The following is a 19,590-nucleotide window of genomic DNA, read 5'->3' as shown; positions in this document are numbered from 1 at the left end:
CTATTTAGACTCTGAATGAACCAATGTTAGAGGGGATGCCCTGGAATGAGAGATGCCCAGGACTTTCAAAAGCAAAGGTAGGCAAGCATGCTTGGTGGTGCTGGAAGAACCCTGAACTGTTTAACAAACAATGGATGGCTGTTTCACCATCAGAACTAAGAATGTGATGGATTATTCATCTTTCCAGCTCCAATGGTGGCTGTACAAAATTCTGAGATGCTCAGCCTTTGAAATGAAATGCATTATTAAGCTGTTGACAAGGGAAAATAAGACTGCCATTGGCAGAAAATTTACACATGTGTGTAGAACATGATTTTACTTAACACGTTATGCCAATTAAGAAAAGATAATGCTGTTAGGTTTAACTGCTATCTTTAGACCAGATGATATTTAAAGTGTAACAAAATATATACACAGGAATTAGAAACAACATTAATGTCAGCTATGAAATAAATTAACAAGATTTACTGACCATTAAATTAAAATAAACACATTTTAAGGCAGGAATCTTCATTTGAAGTTAGCATAATCAGAAAATATATGGATGAAATCTTGTACCATTTTATAGCAGAATTCATACTGTTCCTGAAAAAAAAAAAAGAAAGAAAAACAGCCTGTTGATTCTCCATGATTAGCAGCCCGCCCTAGCATCTAACATCCTGCCAATTTGCCTAAAAATATGGGTCTATTTCTGTCTACAAGATTCTGTCCTTTCAGTCCTGGTTTGTTATTTTGAAAGTACAGCAGTCTTTTCAGGTTGACAATGCCAGTGTATGGTTTTAGACTAGATTAGCACATTTTGGGAATGCAATTTTGAGTTTGCCTAATTAAGTTTGAAAATTTTCATAATCCTAAAAATACAAACGAACAAGAGCCTCAGGAAATGCACTTGGAGGTCTGACACAGCCGCTTCAAAGCTGTGGTTTGTAAAGATGCAAATCTGAGATGTTTTTCAGGTTGGTCAGCCCCCAGTCAAAAAGCAAGCCTGCGTCTTATTCCGCGCCCAGCACTGTGCTAAGTTCAGAGACCCGGATCGATGCGCTCTAGTCCCAGTGAGCTGTGGAACTGAGACAAACCGCTTTCCGAGGTACCATCGCCGATGCACCAAAGGAGATCTCTGGGCTAAGGGAGCGCCTGCACGGGGACGGGATGGGAGCTCGGAGAGGGGGTGTGGGGGAGAGAAGACAGCAGCTACGTTGATTTGGGAAAACCACGGAAAAGTGGGTCAAATAAAGAGACTTGGAGAAAACAGTTAGTTTGTCCCGGCAAACTTTAAAAAGGACATCTGCTGCCCGAAACCAGTTTGCTTCTGAGTCCGGGGAGGAGGAAGGCGCTTCTTCCAGAAAACCCTTGGCCTTTGCGCTGGCCAATGGAAGTGTTGGTTCTTCATGGCTTTAGTCTCTCAACTCCAAAACAAACAAAAAGCCCCCCTTCCAACAGCCCCAAAACAGAACAAAAACCAAAAACCCTTTTAATGTGCTTGCAAGGCCTGGAAAAGGGTCCAGTGATGAAGCACACGTCCTCCCCCCTCCCCCAGCCCTGCCCCGCCCCTTCCTTCAAAGCCCAGGGCCCCTTTATACCCGAAGCCTTTCCTGATTCCTCCAGTCCTGCGTGAGCCAACCCCTACATATCTTAGTATTTATTTAGGTCTTTGTGTGCCTGTGTTATTCTTCCCCTCCCCCGGAGAAAGTAAGCTCCTTGAGGTCAGGGGGTCTTGGTCCTCCACGGCCCAGTTCAGTTTCTTGCCCACAACAGGCACTTATTGCTTGTTGACAAAAATCCTGTGATGACGCAGGGCCGGGCGGTGGCGTGGGAGAGGCGGTTGGGCCGCCTTTAGCCTGGGCTCTCCCCTGTGCCAAATGCACTTCCCGGGCTCATACAACCTCTCCACCCTTGCTCAGGCCCCACGCTGGACCCCATAGCCTACCAAGGTTTGCACCATATGCGGCCGCTGCAGTCGCAGGCTCTTCACGGCCTGAAAGACGTCCAGGAGTCCCTCGGCTTTGACTCGTTCCAGTATGTTGCTGAGCGCTATGAAGGTACCTGTCCGCCCAGCTCCCGCGCTGTTGGGGAGAAAAGGACGTGATGAGGGTCACCTGGCCTCCAAAGCTCGTCGGAAAAGACGTCGCAGAAAACACCCAGAGGCGGTGCTCAAGGGAGGAAAGCCAGGAGAGCAGGGATGGCGTTCCCGCCCTCGGCCCAAGCTCCGGAAAAGTTTGGACAGCGACAGAGCATCCACCCGTTCTCAGATTCCCCTCAGGCCGAGGAGGCGGAAAGATGCTCCGAACCTCGTAGCGACTTTAGGCTCTGAGTGGTCAGCGTGACCGCGGCCTCCCGCCTCCTGTTTCTATGAAGACCACAGGTACCTAACAGCCCTTGGTTCTCTGGCAAGGAATGCAGCAGCCGGGCCTCTGTCAAGCCCAGACCAGCCTGTAAGTCCCACAAGGTGGACTGGGAGCGGCCTGACTCGTCTTCGTCCTTCTCTCGGCTTTGTTAGGGCTTCGCACATTATGGGCAGTTAGATGTTACTCGAATGGGCCATCGCTCTATGTTACCAAAGGCTCAGGAAGGGAAGGAAGGCATGAAGTCATGCAGATAATCCACTGCCCACCCCCGCGCTGCTTTCCAGGGTTTCTTTGGACCGAACCAAGCTCCAACCTCCGTCATCCTTAACCACCAATCCACAAGCATTTATTGATGTGGCAATTTGTTTTGCTTGACTGTGGATATTTGCTATAAGGTTTTGTTTTTTCTTTTTTTAACTTGGAAGGGATGGGAGTGAGAGAAAATCAATTTTTGTGAACTGGGAAACAATTTCAATAAAAGAGAAAACTCAAGCATTTATTACATGTCTTCTATGCACCAGCAATGGCAAAAACCAGAGTCTCTGCCCCAATAAGCTTATGTTCTCTTCAGGCTGCACACCTGACTCTATCTGGCCTTTCTCCACCCGCCCCCCCCCATGGGCACCTCCAATCTCTGCCCCCTTTTCAGCTTCCCTTTCCCCATTAGAATGTAAGCCCCTTGAGGGTCGGACCATCTGTCTTTCTGGTGGTATTTATATTCAGCACTTAACTCAGAGCCTACCACATAGCAAGGGCTAATACTGCTTGTTGACTTAAATTGTCGCAGATGTAAGTAGGATAAGACATAATAAGGAGAGGAATCAGGAAAGGCTTCCCATGGGAGCTGGTGCTCCAGCTGGGCTTGGAGGGAAATAAAAGAGGAGAATCAAAGGCAGTGAACACTTGTCATGGGCCCCCATCACCTAGAGTGGCCAGAGCCAGCTCAAGTCCTTGTGGGCTTGACATTCAAGATGCTGGTCTCACTGCCAAACTGGACCGCCATTGGCACCTTGAACAGAGGCTGAGTTCAGAGGAGGACCGAGTCGAACCAAAATCAGATGGGTTTGTTTTCCCTTCTCCTTTGCTCACTGTGCCCAGACTTCTTTATAATCAAGGAAAGCCTAAAAAAGAGAACCTGAGATCTGGAAGGAAACTTCATAGAACAAATCCCCTGAATAAAAGGATTTATTCTGTAAAATGTGGACTCTGTCAAAAGGTCGCATCCAGAGACCTAGAGGGCCACATGTGCCCTCGAGGCCACAGGTTCCCCACTCCTGATCTAGCTCCATTTCTTCTTCTTTTAGGGGAGGGCCCAGAGAGGGAAGGTAGACTTCCCAAAGTCATACAGCAAGGTGGGTGAGGAGGTAGAAAGTCCTGGTTCAAGTGACACTTGTGGAGGGGACAGGGGGAAGTGGTCTATGCAGATTACAATGATCCAGTTCTTTTGTCTTGGAGTCCTAAGTTATATCTTGATGCATTAAAATATGACACAACAGAGCTGTGACTGTTGACAAAGCAAACGGCTTAGATTCCCTCCCTCACCCTTCTCAATCTGAGCTCCTTTTGCTAGGTCTTCGGGGTAAACTGGGTTCAGATCCTGGCTCTGCCTGTGTGCCTTTGAGTGATGCTCCCCTCCACGGGCCTCAGTTTCATCCTGTGTAGAAAAAAAAAGGGGGTTGGCATGGATGAAAAGCCCTCCTTCCAGCTCATTCTCCAGGACCCATCCATGTCTCCCACTTCTCTCCATTACTTCCTATATAGGAGTCTATGACCTGTGGCTATACTAGCTCCTCTATGTTGACCTGGAACAGGCTGGTCTATGCAAAACTTCAGCCAGCAAAGGTATGGCCAGCAAATTATTGTACCCAGGGCCAATAACAGAAAATATCCTCGAATAAAATTTTTATGATTTCAGGTGTGGGGTAGGGGATGCTAGTGATGGTGAAGGAGCCCAGTCACTGCCTCATTCAGGAGGGGGGGATCCTGGGACCATGGCGCTTGTGAGCAGAGACCCCAGGCCATTACAAGATGGTGAAGGAAAGGAGGGATGGGTGAGGAGAAGAAGTCATTGGAGGATCAATCGTCGGCAGGTATAGACCTGGAGTGTGTTGGGGAGGGCGAGGAAAGGAAAGAAGCATTATACTTTCATTATTCTTGCTAAAAGAACTAGGTGCTAGGTCTAGTGGTAACCTAGATCTGGGAACTTTTTTTCCTCTCCAATATTTGATAACTGTATTTCAATGTAATTTCCATCTTCTGCGTTTTATTTTATGCATTTAAGAGTGCCTAGTCTTCCCCAGACTGCCAAGGGGATCCAAGACACAAAAAAGAACCCGTGCTCCCACTCCCCTCCATTCCTAGTGGTTTCTTTGCCACCAAACTCCAGGGCAGCCTGAATTTGCTTCGCAGAGGGGAGTGTCCAGGGCCCCCAGAGGCCAATACAAAAGCCACCCCACTGTCTATTTCCCAGCCCTGAGGGTTTAACAAACAGTGACCTATCTATGTATGATCTGACACTGACAGCTTCTGAAAGGCTTTGGAAGGAGCTGGCTTCCCTTGGGAGGGGGCGGGGAAGGAGGGCATCCCCGGGGTCCCAGGCCTTCTCCAACTCTCTTATTTGCATCTTGTTACAAAAGTAACTGGAAATGGGCCTGAGAGGCAAATGGCTTGAGTTTTGTTCCCCACCTAGTGGCCTCCCTGGGAACAGCAGCCGGCCTGTCCTTTTCAAAGAAATAGACCAAACTAACGCTGTTAATTTCACACTCTGATACAAACATCCGGAAGGGAGGCCTCAGAGGCAGTTTCTAAGTAGGAAGCGACAATGTGGGCGGAAATGAAGTCAGTTTGAGATTTCTGGATCTAATTAGAAACAACAGCTAGCAAAAATAAAGTAAAACGTGTTTAGGGTTTAGAGCCAGAGGGCCTTAGAGGCCGTTTAATCTCCCCCTTTCATCTTCCCGAGGAGGAAGCAGAAGCCCAGAAGGCGGAGGGACGTCCACGGCAGGACGCTGCTTGTGGACCCGAGCACAGACCCTCGGGGACAAGCCAGTCTAACGCGACCAGGGGCACACCAGGGATACAGTACTAGGATCTGCGCCCAGAGGAAACTGAGGCCAAACAAACTGTCTGAGGTCATACAGACAGAAGCAGAGATTTACAGCTGGAAGAGACTGACAGACAATCTAGTCCGATCAGGTGGCCAAGTGGGCTGGAGTTAGGAAGACCTGAATTCAAATCCAGTCTCAGATGCTTACTAGCTGTGTAGCCCTGCACAAGTCACTTAACCTCTGCTTGCCTTAGTTAGCTCATCTCTGAAATGGGGATAAGACTGGCACCTCCCTCCCAGAGGTGTGGTGAGGATAAGATGAGATGATAGTTGTAAAGTGCTTCTCAAACCTCGCAGCACTAGATCGACATAAGCTATTATTAACTCTCATTTTGAGAGGGGAAATGATGTAGGCAGTGTTAGAATAAGGACTGCAGCCAGGCTTTCTCATCTCACATCTGGTTCTCTCTGTCAGCCCCTAATGGGTCAGAACCTTGAATCGCCTGTTGGCATCTGATAATAACTCACATTTCTACTGTGCTTCAAAGCTTTCTAAGATGCTTTCCCCACAGCAAGCCCCATGACAGAGAGCGTGTAAGCAGGGCTCCCATTTTATAGTGGTGGAAACTGAGGTGCTGAGAGGTCCACAAAGTTGGATGAATGTCAATACCCATCCCACATGGGCTTAAAGCAGGCACTGCTCACTCTCAGGAAGAGAGGAGGTCACCACACCCACGGCAGGAGAATTAACAGCCCCACAGAGCAGCCTGGCAGAGCAGGAAGCTTACCTGCAGTGCACGGTGATGGGGTGGTTGCCTGTCTGCTGCTGCTGCTTCTGGATAGCGGCAGTGAGGTCGATCATACCTTTCCCTTCGGCTGGGATCCCAATCTCAGGCCAGCCGTGAAAATGAAACTGTCTGAGCAGCCTGCTCTTCTTCTCCTAGTGGGGTTGAGGCACGGTGCAGGGGCTTTAGGCATGGTCATTAGGAGGACAGATCTGAACACTTTGTTTTCAGGTTGTGTTGTCCATCCACCAACCAATACACAAACCTTTATTAAACATCTGCCCTGAAGTCCACTCTCCTGAAGGGTCACTCCCCAGCCCAGATCTACTTCATGGAAACCCAGCGCTATGGGACCAGAGAAGGTTGCAAACTCCCAGTGAGTGGGCTGGAGAGCTGCTGGGGGGGAGGTGGGGAGAGGGCCTCTGTGCCATCTGACACGGTCACCCAAAGATGAACCTGGGTTTAGTTCTGTGATTACCCACTCCTCTCACTCTGCAGAGGACGGGGATGCCTTTGGCCCCTTGGCAAAAGGCCAAAAGACAGCGGCTGATTGGTTCTCAGCTCACTCCCCATCTCTGGGCCTCAGTTTCCTCATGTGTAAAGTGGATTCTGAGGGTCCTTACTGACCTAGATGAAACTAGGAACCTAAACACATGCAACATTCTCATCCAACACTGAATTAGAAAGCCATGTTTTCTAAAATTCCCCTTTGGATAGCTTCTCCCAGATAGCCCCAGAGACTTCCCCATGTCAATGGTTCACCGGCATGTTATGCTAGAGATCTCCACTAGGGGGCATCTCAAGATGCCAAAGGCAGCTTTGGTGGGCATCGTGTTTCCATTGCCATACACCCAGATAAATGAATTACTGTGTGGGCAGCACTCCTGCTTAATAAATAAAAAGCCAGCACACATTCGTCCCTCCTGGAATTCTTTCCGGGTTGCTGAATTTCAAACAGCAATTAAAAAAGATGGCATCCAATACCTGATTGAAAGTCACCAAGAAATCTTGTACGCTGATGGCCTCAGAAACGGTGTCGCTCTTTATTTCAATATTGATCTCTCCGTGAGTCACAGAGCCATCTGCTGGACAATACTGAAAGCATTTTTTCTAGGAGATAAAAATAAAAAAGACAAAGGCTTTCAGTCACTATTTTACTGCAAATTCTAAGAAAATATTAGGAACAGCTCCAGAGACTTTTAATTCATCTCATTTGTGTAGTGGCATAGCAACTGGGCACACACATTAATCTCCATGGTTTTATGATTTTATGTAATGGGAAGGAGTAACATTTCCCCCCACAGCTGATGATACTGGCAAACAAAAATGGGCAGAGTTGAGAGACCACCTAAACAGAAGGTCTCAGAGGACAGTAAAAGAAGGCATTGTTATCCCAATACAGCTCCATGGTGACCATGCCTTTATTGCTCAAGGTGTTCACAAACTGGCTTGCAGGACCCAAACAATCTATCAACATTTATCCAAGTGCTACACTGATGATGCCAGGGAAAAACCCCTGCCCTTGGAGAGCTTCCATTCTTTAAGGGTAGGGGCACACACAATATGTACATTTATAGGTAGATACAAAATAATTATAAGGCAGTTTTATGGGTGAAGTACTAGGAGCAGCTAAGATAATGAAAATTGTCAAATAATAAATGACAACAACTTTCTTTAGTGTAAGATCCTCAATGCCTAAGACCTCCACGGGAGATCTGGTGGCTAAGCCACCACTGGGGCTATTCCTCACCTACTCCCTCTCTTGGACCTTGGTCAGCATCACAATTGTGTGGCATTCCACTCCCAGACCATCCTCCAGAAGTCTTCCACTGTGTGTGGAAGAGGTCCTTGAGTTGCGATGAAATAGTCCTTCTGTCGATATCCCTTTAAAGAGAAGGGAGACAATTGGATTCTGATCCACTCCCACATCGCTTTCAGCTCCAGTCAAGTGATGCTTTTAGCATCAAAGGTCCTGCCTTCAGGACCTGGAGGGAGGGGGTGAAATGTGCTCTCTCAGGTTTAAACAAGGTCCAGCATGTGACCTAGACAAGATTAACCCCTCAGACAAAATGATTCACTTGCTTCATATCCTTGAAATGCCAGGGCATTCTCCCAGCCCATTTCTTTCTTTCTTTCCCTCCCAATTTTTAAAAACATTTTTATTTAAAGTCTTGAGTTCCAAATTCTACCCCTTCCTCTTCTGTAAGACAGTAAGAAATCAGATATAGGTTACGCATGTGCAATTATGTAAAACATTTCTATATTAGTTATTTTGTACAAGAAGATTGCAATCAAAGAAAAAGAAAGAAAGAAAGTGAAAACTAGCATGATTCAGTCTGTACTTAAACAATATCTGTTCTTTCTCTGGAGGCAGATAGTATGCTTCATCATTAGTTCTTTGGGATCATCTTGGATCATTGCATTGCTGAGAATAGCTAAGTGAATCACAATTCTTCATCATCATACAATATTGCTGTTACCATGTACACTGCTCTCCTGGTTCTGTTCACTTCACTATGCATCCATTCATGTAAGTCTTTCCAGGCTTTTCTGAAATCATCCTGCTTGTCATTTCTTATAGCACAAGAATATTCCATTACAAGCATGTACCACAGATTGTTCAGCCATTTCCCAATTGATGGGATCCCTTTGATTTTCCTTTTCTGTCATGCTGGCTACTCTGATAGATGTGAGGTGGTACCTCAGAGTTGTTTTCATTTGTGTTTCTCTGATGAATAGTGATTTGGAGCATTTTTCCATTTAACTATAGATAGTTTTGATTTCTTCATCTGCAAACTGCCTGTTCACATCTTCTGAACACTTATCAATTGGGGAATGACTTGTATTTTTATAAATTTGACTCCGTTCTCTATATATTTGAGAAATGAGGCCTTTATTGGAGATACTTATTGCAGAAAATTTTCCCAGTTTTCTGCTTTCCTCATAATTCTTGTTGCATTGGTTTTGTTTGTGCAAAACTTTTTTAATTTTATGTAACCTATATTGTCTATTTTACATGTTGTCTTTTTTTTTTTTGGAGGCAATCGGGGTTAAATGACTTGCCCAGGGTCATACAGCTAGTAAGTGTCTGAGGCTGGATTTGAACTCAAGTCTTCCTGACTTCAGGGCCAATGTGCTACCCACTGAGCCACTTAGCTGCCACCCATTTGACATTTTATAATGCTCTCTATACATTCTTTGGTCCTAAATTCTTCACTTATCCATAAATCTGACTCAGCCCATTTCTGATGGGGTTTTGTAGATCTCTGGCTCCTTTGGAGAATGTCCAGTTAGAGACAGCCTCCAAACAAATGCATGAGCTGTATTCATGCACATCTCTGCTCCCCAGCATCACTCCTGCCTACAGAAGTCTCTGTTCTGAGGCCAGCAGTCAGCAGGGCCCTTAATAAAGGAGAACAGTGTTGCCAGAAGCTCGTCAGGCTATTTGAAAGACTCGGTCTCGGGGCAGCAAGGTGGTGCAGTGGATAGAGTACCAGCCCTGGAGTCAGGAGGACCTGAGTTCAGATTGGGCCTCAGATACTTAACACTTACTAGCTGTGTGACCTTGGACAAGTCACTTAACTCCATTGCCTAGCCAAAAACCAAAACAAAACAAAAAAAGAAAGTCTCGGTCTGTCTTAGGGAAGGCCTTCGTGAACTGAGAGCTGACCAAGGGTTGGCGGGGGCCTTCCCAAACAGAACAATGTGCAGAAAGCCACAACTCAAGGGGCAGTTCTTAAGTCTTCCCCCTCTTCCCACTGGTATTAGCCTAGAGTGTGCTCCAGGACTGCCTGCCTAGACACCTATAGCTCCCGGCTGGCTGGCTTCCTATTGCTCCTGCATTCAATCCAGGCTTAGGTAAACATGTGGCCAAGTCACTTCTTGGATCAAAAACCTTTTGTGTCTCTGTGTTGCCCAAACACCTTTTTTTTTGGCATTCAAGGCCCACCATGATTTGGCACCAACTGTCCTTTCTAGACCTACCTCCAATTTGTCTATCCCTGAACACACCCTCCACTTTACTGACTCCATGCTGTTCTCAAAGCTTGGAGTGTCTTCCTTCTTGCCATGAGCCTGCTGACTAGTTATGAACCCTCTCCCAAATATTACTGGATATGTGCTTTGCATATATTTCTCTGCCTATGGGTCGTTTCTCCCCACTAGAAGGTAAGCTCTCTTAGGACAGGACTGTTTTTGTCTCTGTTCTGCCAGTGCCTGGCACCATCTTTGCCTTTATCTCCACAGCATCTCAGAGCATCCAGGGGTGCTTAATAAATGCTTGTTGCATACAAGAATTTCATCTGGAGACTGAGGGCGAGTCTTCAGACAACGTACCAATGCACACTTACGTCTATGAAGGAGGCGTTGATATAGTCAGTGTATTCTTGGCCTCTTTTCATTGACAGAATCACTCTGTTGAAGTCATCTACAAAAAAAAGGGGGGGATAAAAAACATTTTTCTTTTGTTGGAATGGATTGCATGGTTGGCTCCGTTGTTGCCAGCTTCTAACATGTAATTGTTAAGATGTGAAGACCCTGTGAAAACAAGTTTTGGGGCCTCTCCTTTTTGGTATCACTTACAACTGTTTTCAAAGGTGCAGGGGACAGAAATCTGTGCTTAGAGTCAGGAAGAACTGAGTTCAAATCCAGCCTCAGACACTTACTAGCTGTGTGACACTAGGAAAGTCACTTGACCCTGTTTACCTCAGTTTTCTCATCTGTAAAATGAGGATAACAGAACCTACTTTCCAGGGTTGTTGTGAAGATAAAATGAAATAATACTTGTAAAGTGCTTACAAATTTATAATCTTAGCTGTCATTATTAGTTATTATTACCTTCATCACCATAGCCATCATCACTTTATACCTGAGCTTTAGAAAACAGCTCACTGACATTTCTATTTTCTGTACAGTGATGCTGCCCACTGAGAAAGAGGGAAGGATTTGGAAGACTGTGCTTGACTAACTACATTGAGTGTGGACCACAAAACACCAATGACAAAAGACATGCTTTAAAAAGACAACGTCAACGCTCACATTTATCCAGAGCATGGGGGCTCATGAAGAGGATTTACAGTTCGGAGCACGGGATGTCAGAGTCAGAGGGGAGCTCGGCAGCCCCTGGCCCAAGGCAACCCCACTCTTCCATCCCTGATGGAAGCATCATCCATGTCATGTGTAAGGACCTACAGGATGAGAACTCACTCACTACCTCTTGGGGTGGTTCTAATTGTTAGCAAATGCTTAAGACATCAGTAATGCGGAATATCACTAATAAAGGCATCTTGAAAAATGGATATGGGAATCCCCCTACTTAAAGTCAGGGGAAAATCATAACTATACCAAGCATTTGTGTAGAACTTTGAAGGTTTTCCAAGGGCCCTACAAAGGTGATCTCATTGTATGCTCACAACTCTGGGAGGGAGGTGCTGGTACGACCTCCATTTATAGCTCAGCTCATAGGCTTGTGGGTTGAGAGGTGGAAAGGACTTTATCATCCAACCCCCTTGTTTTACAGATAAAAAAACTGAAGGTCAGAGAGGTCCCACTGGTAGCTAATTTCTTCTTCCCCAGACTGATCCTTCTTTTCCAGCTCCCATTCCTGTCAAGGGCTTCCCATTTGCTAGGCTGGAGTCATCTTTGATCCACACCCCACCCCCAATTTTGGATCTTCTCACATAAAATCAGTGACAAGCTTCCCCCTGCAATGCTTTCAGACTCTCCCCTGCCTCACGGGAGCCTTGTTGCCGCCTCTCTTCCCAGATAGTCTGTCTCCCTGCAGCCTTTCCCCTGCATCCCACCATGGGATGAATCTTCTTACAGTTCTGCTTTCAGCATGCTGCCTCTGTGCTCAGTGGCCTCCAAAGGCTCCCTACTGCCCATCCCATTTCCATAATCTGACCCTCTACAGTTTGTCCTCCTATGTTCCCCAGAACTCCCCTCCCTTCTCCTAGGATGGATCAGTCTTCTTGATGCTATACTCTCCTTTGTCTGTGCACCTTAACAATCTCTCTACTTGTTACCAAGAATGCCCCTTCTCCTCCCCCCTGCCATGTCGACTATTCCCATCCTTCAAGGGTGCATCCAGATCCCCTGTCCTCAACAAAGCCTTTCTCATTGACACCTGCTCACAGTGACACCCCCTTTTTCTGATTTTTCTTACATTTACTGTCTACATGAGACAACCAGGACCTAACTGCACGATGCCTTCTTGCACTGTCGCTATTGCATGAGACATATGGTGCGTGTGCTGTGCGTCTGTATCTAATGAAGTCTCTGTGTGGCTGTTTTGGTTACTGGCCATAGTCAGGAGAGCTTGAGCTAGAAGGGAACTCAGATGTTCCTTGGTGCACCTTATCCATTTCCCTGAGGAGGTAACTAAGGCCCAGAAAATGGAAATAGTTTGCCCAGGATCCTACAGTTATTAAGCATTAGAGTCAGAATTTGAACCCAGGTCCTCAGACTCTGTCTTGTCTCCTCAATTAGAGAGTGAGTTTCCTGCAGGCTGGACTCATCTTAGACTCATTTTAAGCACCATGATACCAGGGTACACAAGACTAGATTTGCAAGGGACATTTAACCCATTTTCAGCTGCTGATTAGAGGGAGCTCTTTGGGATCTTGGGTGAGCTTTGGGGTTCCTCCCAGCTCCACATCTCTGTTGCTATTATAACTAAGGCCTGTGGCCTTCCACATGGGTCAGGCCTCCTGGATGCACACATAGCTGGTCTTGGGGAATATCTGGCTTCCAGCAGAGATCTGTCTCCAGAAGCCTGCTAAACTCTGACTGGAGGGCCCTGGACCCACCCATTGGGGCACACCTAATGAAACCCTGTGGTCGCCTTTAATTATGCAGAGTGCCACATCAGGAGCTGCCTTACATGGGATGATCTGGATGACTCGGGCTTTCTTCATGTTTGCCGGCAAGTTGCCCGTTCTCATGTTTTCCTTCATTATTCAAACATTTGTCAGTTTCTGCAGGTGGAAATACAGAGGGGCAAAGTTACATCAGGCAGTTCCTGGATTCCTCTCTGAGAGACATCATGGTGGCCCAGGGAAGAGCAGACGCAGGAGATGAGTCTCTCACTCACTTCACTTCAACTCCTTGGCTTCAGAAAACAGCAAGGAAAGAAAAAAAAAAGAAAATAGCAAGGAAAACGTCCTGGGTACTTTCATCCATCCACCCATCCATCCATCCATCCATCCATCCATCCATCCATCCATCCATCCATCCAAGAAGGATCTAACAACCAGCCACTCTGTGCTTTGCACTAAGAGTACAAAGACATCAACAAAATTGGTTCTGTCCTTTGGAAAGTAAGATTACAGCCCCAGGGTCTGAGACTATGGGAATATTTGGAAGGCAGTATGGTTTAGTAGATAGAGCCCTGGGCCTGAGGTCAGGAACCCTGAGTCTGAATCTTATCTCAGACACTCATCAGCCCATGTGATCAAAGGCAAATTCCTGCCTTTCTCAGGGACTCAGTTTTCTCATCGGTAAGAGGGGGATGGAAATATTTGCCCACCCCCCATTTGTTCCTTACTGCAACGCCTATAAAGAGCCTTTCACTCAAAGAAATGTGGTTTGTATTATTAGGCCGCATTTCAATTTCATGATACATTCAATTTTATGTGGAAATATGAATTACATCATTTTTGTTAGGGAGACGTTATGGTTTTCTGGATAGTGGGCTAGCCTTACAGGAAGCCCTGGGTTCAGGTTCTCCCTCTGACATATCCTGGTCAATGAAATCACAGGTTTGGTCCAAAACAATGATCACTACTATTATTACCATGCTCTTTCTCTCCTTCTTATCCTCCTACTTTTCATAATCTCCCCCCAGCTCACTGGTCTGGAAACACTTCCTAATAAAAACAGTGGTCCCACATCTATAATGCTTCAAGGTTTATGGGATCATTTCCTTACAATGACCCTGCTGAGAATAAAGTGGAGGAATTCTCTCCATTTTACAGATGAGGAGACTGAGGCTCAGAGGGGGCAAGGGACTTGCCCACCACGGCAGAGCTCATGAGTGTCAGAGCTGGACCATGACCCGGGGGTTCTCAGGCTTCCCAGCCCTCTTCCCACTCAGTCATGGGGTCAGCTCACCTTGATGAGCATTCTAATTCTAATGGCCCAGGGAGGTGGGTGGTGTATGGACAATCTCTCTGCTTCAGAGGTAAAGGGATTCACCCAGGATTCACACCCAAGGCCAGTCCTCTTTCTACCACACCATATCTGCCACCTTTCTGAACTTGTTTTCATGCCCAGGGCTTACGTTGCTCATGCATTTTTTAATACCAACATGCGTCCATTTCGACGCTTCTTCTCCAGCCCAGAGATGTTGCTGGGAGGCCTAGGACCCAAAGTTAACACTTACTCTGAACTCTTCTTCAAGGCCGATTTTGTCCAAGTGCGCCGTGGTGCTGTGAAGGGATTGGAGTTGCTTCTCCAGGGAGGCCATGATAGTAAGGCTTGGCAGATGAATGTATACTGCATCTGAGTGAGAGGAGGAGAGAAAGAGGTGAGCAGCATGGGGGGTCTTGGGCCCCCTGACCCTGCCCAGTCAGGCTGTCCTCCTTGGTCCTAAAAAGCAAGGTGAGGCTATGTGTGTGGGTAGAGGGGAGAGCAGAAGAGGGGACACAAGCTGAAGACCAATCATTGTTTGTATGGAAATTTCTTCTCCATGGAGAAAGATGCTCATGCAATTCAGGGCTCATGCTTCTGAAAGCAGGCCAGGTAAACCTGAACAGTTTTATTTTTCCTTAGTTTTGTCTCCATGTTTTGCTTTTATAGACCACAGACACCTCCCAGCTTCCTATCCCTAACTCACAAAGAGGAAACAAATCAACACAGCTATTAGAGTTGACAGGGTATGCAACATTCAACACCTAGAGCCCCCCACCTCTCCCCTGGGAGGGTCATTGTCCCACAGTGGAGCTGAGCCTTGTTGTGCAGGCGAGGAGCTGAGGAGAGGGAGGGCAGGGCCCTTGGTCCAAATCCATCAGCCACACAGCATTTTCATTAACATCACCGGAGTTGTTTTATGGGGCTGAATGGCCCATATGCAAGTGTATGGACTCAGTCTGCAAGATGGATCAGAATGAAAAGTTCCACAAATGAAGTCTTTCACTTACATCAGTTTGAACCATTTGAGGCCGCTGGTTACGGATCCTGGAAACAAACTCAAAGACGTCAACCTTTTGCTCAGCATGCATCATATTTATGATGGCATCGATGACGATGAAGGTGCCCGTCCGGCCCACACCAGCACTGACAGAGGAAGAGGAAGAGAGAGAGTGGAGAGGGGAGAAGGAGAGAGGGAGAAGGGATGAACATGGAGAGGGAGAGGTGGAAGAGAGGAGAGGGGGAGAAAAAAAGGGGGAGAAGGAGATGGTTGTGGAAGGGGGGGGGGAGGAGGAGGGAGATGAAGTGGTGGAGAGGGGGAAGGACATGGACAGGGAGGGAGAAGAGTGGAACAGGGAAAGGGTGAGAGGGAGAGAGCGGGGCAAGGAGAGAGAGAAAGAGAGAGAATCATTACATATCATACTTGTTGGCAGATAAACGGTCTCGGGGATACGTCACGAAGCTTCAGCACTTTCTTCCAGGGCTCAGACTCCATGCAGGGATTCCAGTCAGGAATCATTGACTTTAAACTTTGGGCCTGTCCATGCCAATGAAGGCCTCGGTGTCGATCTGCAGCGATGTCACTAGAGGGAGACCTGCCCTCAAAAATGATTCCCCATGTCGGCAGCCCACGTTTTCAGGAGAAAGTTTGGGGGACACCCTGGGTTAGTCAGGTCAGGTGACCTGGCCCTGGCACGTGGGAGAAATTCCCTGCAGCCCAGTAGGCCGGGACCTGGATTCTGAGCCCCTGGATGAGGACGCCCCCAGCCGTGACAGAGAAAAAGAGATCCTATTTCTCTCCCTTGTAAGGTTGAACTTTACAAGCATTATCTCATTTCATCTTCACAATAACCCTATGAGGGAGGTGCTATTATTATCTCCATTCTACAGATGAGGAAACTGAGGCAGAAAAAGGTGACCTGACTTGTCCAGAGTCACAGAGCTAGGAAGTGTCTGAGGCAGTGATGATGATGATGATGATGATGATAGTAGTATTTGCTGTTGCTGTTGTTACTGTCTTTAAGTGCTCTCCCCACAAAGATTCTAGGAGTCAGATATTACAAGTTTTATGATACCCATTTTACAGATGAGGAAACTGAGGCTCAGAGAACCTACTGTCTCACAGCTCGTAAAGGCTGAAGGCTGGACTCAGAGCCATTACATTGGTCTCCTCTCCAAATCAAGGACCCTCGATCCTCAGAGCACAGATTTAAACTGGAAGGGACCTAGAAAGCCCCATGCAATCCAATGCCCTCCTTATTTTACAGATGAGGAATCTGAAGCCCAGGGAGGTTAGGTCACTCACCCAAAGTCACAGAGATAGTAAGTGTCAGAGACATGACTTGAACCCAGGTCCTCTGCCTATAGACCTGTACTCTTTCCTCAGGGCAGCCGTGGTGCGGTAAAAACTCGATACATACGTGGTTGGCACCAGGCCTGGCCTGTCTGCTGATTGCATTGATAAAAGCCCCCCACCCTGCGAATTCCCCTGCCAAATAGGGAAATATGTAATTTTTTTTCCTCATCATCTCTACCTCCTGGTCTGCTTTTGTGAAGGCTGCAAACAGTGTCAAGAGGTCCAGAGGAAGGGTCCGAGGATGGACTGCCTGCGGGAGCAGACAGACGAGGACCGTGGACCTGCATGGGCAGGTGTGGAGGGGTGGTCTCGATCAGTGGAGGGCATACCCATTCCTACCTACCCAAGTATCTAAGCAGACTTTTCAATGCAGAGATGGGCTAGTCCTTAAAAAGAGAGCTCTTCCCATCTTCCCCAATACACCAAACCCCCGTCCCCTCTGTGGGCTAAAACCTGATCCTTCCTTTTCTAGCTGAGTCAGGATTCTGGCTGAGCAGAGAGGCAGGAGAGGTAGGCTTCCTTGGTGGTGGGTTCATGGTACAAAGGCCTTTCCAGCTTAGACTAGAGGGGCTTCGGAGCTCCTGGGGTCCCTGCACCCCATGTGGGACTGACAGAATACTGATGATAACAAGTTCCCAACAAAGGCTCCTGCCCCCAAGGCTTCCTGGTGAGGGGGAGGGAAGGTGGGATTCTTGAATGAAGGATACTGCGAAGGCACACGGCTCTGGAAGGTCCTGCTGCAAGCTTTGACCCTAGGCCAGGTGATGGAGGGTATGGCTGCTGTCTGGGGCCCAGCCTGAGTGTAGAGGGCTCCCTGCCTGACTGGCCATGCAGGGAGAGTGAGCTGTGGGAAGGCGAAGCAGTGTGAATGAATGTTCTGGCCATGGATACTTTCAAAGGCCATCCCTTAAAGTCTAAGGGGAGGGGGAAGTTAAACTTTAAGTGAAAATATCACAAAAATACTTATAGAACCTTTGGAGATCTTGGGCTGAAGGATGATGCCAAAATGCTACTAACAGCCCCAGGACATGAGTTTGGAGAATGAGAGCCATCGTCCAGAATTAGAGACTCTTCTCCCAAGGCCAGTGCAGTGTGATCCGCCTTCCAGCTGCAGTAACTGGTGAGAGCTGCCCACTGGGTGTTAGAGGGGCTGCGATCTGCATTACTGGAGAGAGTGGTCCCATGGAAGACGTCAAAGGTCCTTGGACTGGACTGGACTGGATTGGAAGAATGTCACACTTTCTTTAGAGAAGGGATTGGAGTCAATGCCAATTCCCTCCACATCAGGAAGAAAGAGAAGATTTAGCTCAGGTGCCGAGGTGCTTCCTGGCACACCCGCAGCTCTCCTCCCCAGAAACCAACTCTGGAGCGCAGCTGCTATCGTGGCCTCCTGTGGGAGGTGAGGAGAACTGACTAGACAGTGCCTCTGCAGCCCTGCCCCTTCTCTGGGTGTTCAGCGGTGGGTGCCATATCCTCTACTTATCACCAGACCCATGTCAGGTTAAGGATTCGGGGACCGGTGGTGGTCAGGCAGCTTCCTAGCACATCTTTGCGGGGGCACAGGACAGCTCATCTCTCACAATCCAGGCATGATGCACCTTTAAAGGCCAGTGGTCACTTTCACTGGTTTCAATATTCCTAATTACAAGGAAATGCTAGAGTTTAGAGGTTAATGAAAATTTAAAAAGTAATTTTTCCCACATAACTTCACAGACCCCCTGAAATCTACCCAAGGTCCCCAGATTGAGAAGCCCTGGGCTAATCTATGGAGAAAGCTATGATCTATATGGATCCACACAAGTGAAGCTCATGCCTTTTGAAATACCACCAGTCAGTGGGAAGGTCCCCGAGTGCTGATATCATGTAAGGGAAAAAAAAACAACTATGGGACATGGCTCTAATATTTCTAACTCAGCCCAAAGTGAAGCTCGTTCGTTCATTCATATCACCACCTGTAATGTACTTGGTTCTGGGAGACCTAAATCAAGCAAGGGTCCTTGCAAAGATGTCTTCAATCCCCTGAGGACAAACTGAAAGGTTGCCTGGGATCAAGCCCCAGAAGGTGCCTCAGAGATCCTCCTCAGCATATGGAGAAGGAAGCTTGGGTCCAGCCAGGGAAAGGTACTTGGTCAAGATCAAACAGGTAGGAATTCCCACCGGCTCAACAGGACCAGAACAAAACTCATTATCCACTCCTTTGCTGAGGGTATCACCATCCTTCCAGTTTCCCAGATTTGCTACCTCATGGTCACCCTTGATTCTCCCCCTTATGGCCCTGTAACTAAGCAGGTGCCACATCTTGGTGAATTCATCTCCCCAGTCTCTCTCCTGCCTTTGCCCTTCTCTCCACTCTCTTCAGAACCACTCAGATCTTGGGTAGAGGAATGGTGACCCTCCACTCAATGAATGACTCTTCTCATACCTGGACACACCCTATACATCCCAGGAATTCCATACTCCTGTAGGACATTATCCAAACCTTATTCCCTGTTTTCCACCACTCAATTCCTCTTTCCCATCACCCCTCAACCCACTCAAACCAAAGTTTCCTCCTAACCCCACCCACCCCTTCCACTGTGCCCTCTGGAATTCCCATTCTATAGTCGACAAACTTCCCTTCCTCCAAAATATTTCCTCCTTCCATTCCTTCCACCCATGAGCTATTACTGAAACCTGGCTCCCCCTGATGGCACAGCCTCCCTGGCCACCTTTTCCAGTACTGGCTACCCCTTCACTCTTTCTCATCAGCTCTCTGGTTGAGGGGGTAGAGTTGGAATACTCTGAGCTCCCCCATTACCACTGCCAGGTTCTCCTCCTACCTCCATTAACTCAGTAACCTCTCCTCCTAGGAGGTTCATATTCATATTTACCACCCACCAGAACCCTGGTAAGCTGTTGTTTATAGCCCTCCAGGTCACTCCCTTTCCTTTC

At 47.5% G+C, this 19,590-nt stretch overlaps 1 long non-coding RNA gene and 1 pseudogene across 1 annotated transcript; one reads left to right on the top strand and one right to left on the bottom strand.

Moving 5' to 3' along the window:
* Window positions 1-510: 510 nt before the first annotated feature.
* Window positions 511-19,590, bottom strand: part of LOC110198698 (receptor-type tyrosine-protein phosphatase epsilon-like) — a 32,062-nt pseudogene continuing 12,982 nt past the window's right edge.
* LOC144456234 (uncharacterized) lies at window positions 762-2,837 on the top strand. Its single transcript, XR_013485130.1, has 2 exons — window positions 762-1,087; window positions 1,902-2,837. It is a non-coding gene; the product is annotated as an uncharacterized LOC144456234 (long non-coding RNA).

Source organism: Phascolarctos cinereus, unplaced genomic scaffold (assembly GCF_003287225.1).
Source record: "Phascolarctos cinereus isolate Bilbo 61053 unplaced genomic scaffold, phaCin_HiC Scaffold_3;HRSCAF=262, whole genome shotgun sequence".
Lineage (NCBI taxonomy): Eukaryota > Metazoa > Chordata > Mammalia > Diprotodontia > Phascolarctidae > Phascolarctos > Phascolarctos cinereus.
The sequence above is the reverse complement of the archived record's forward strand: the minus strand, read 5'-3'. Positions and strand labels throughout refer to the sequence as shown.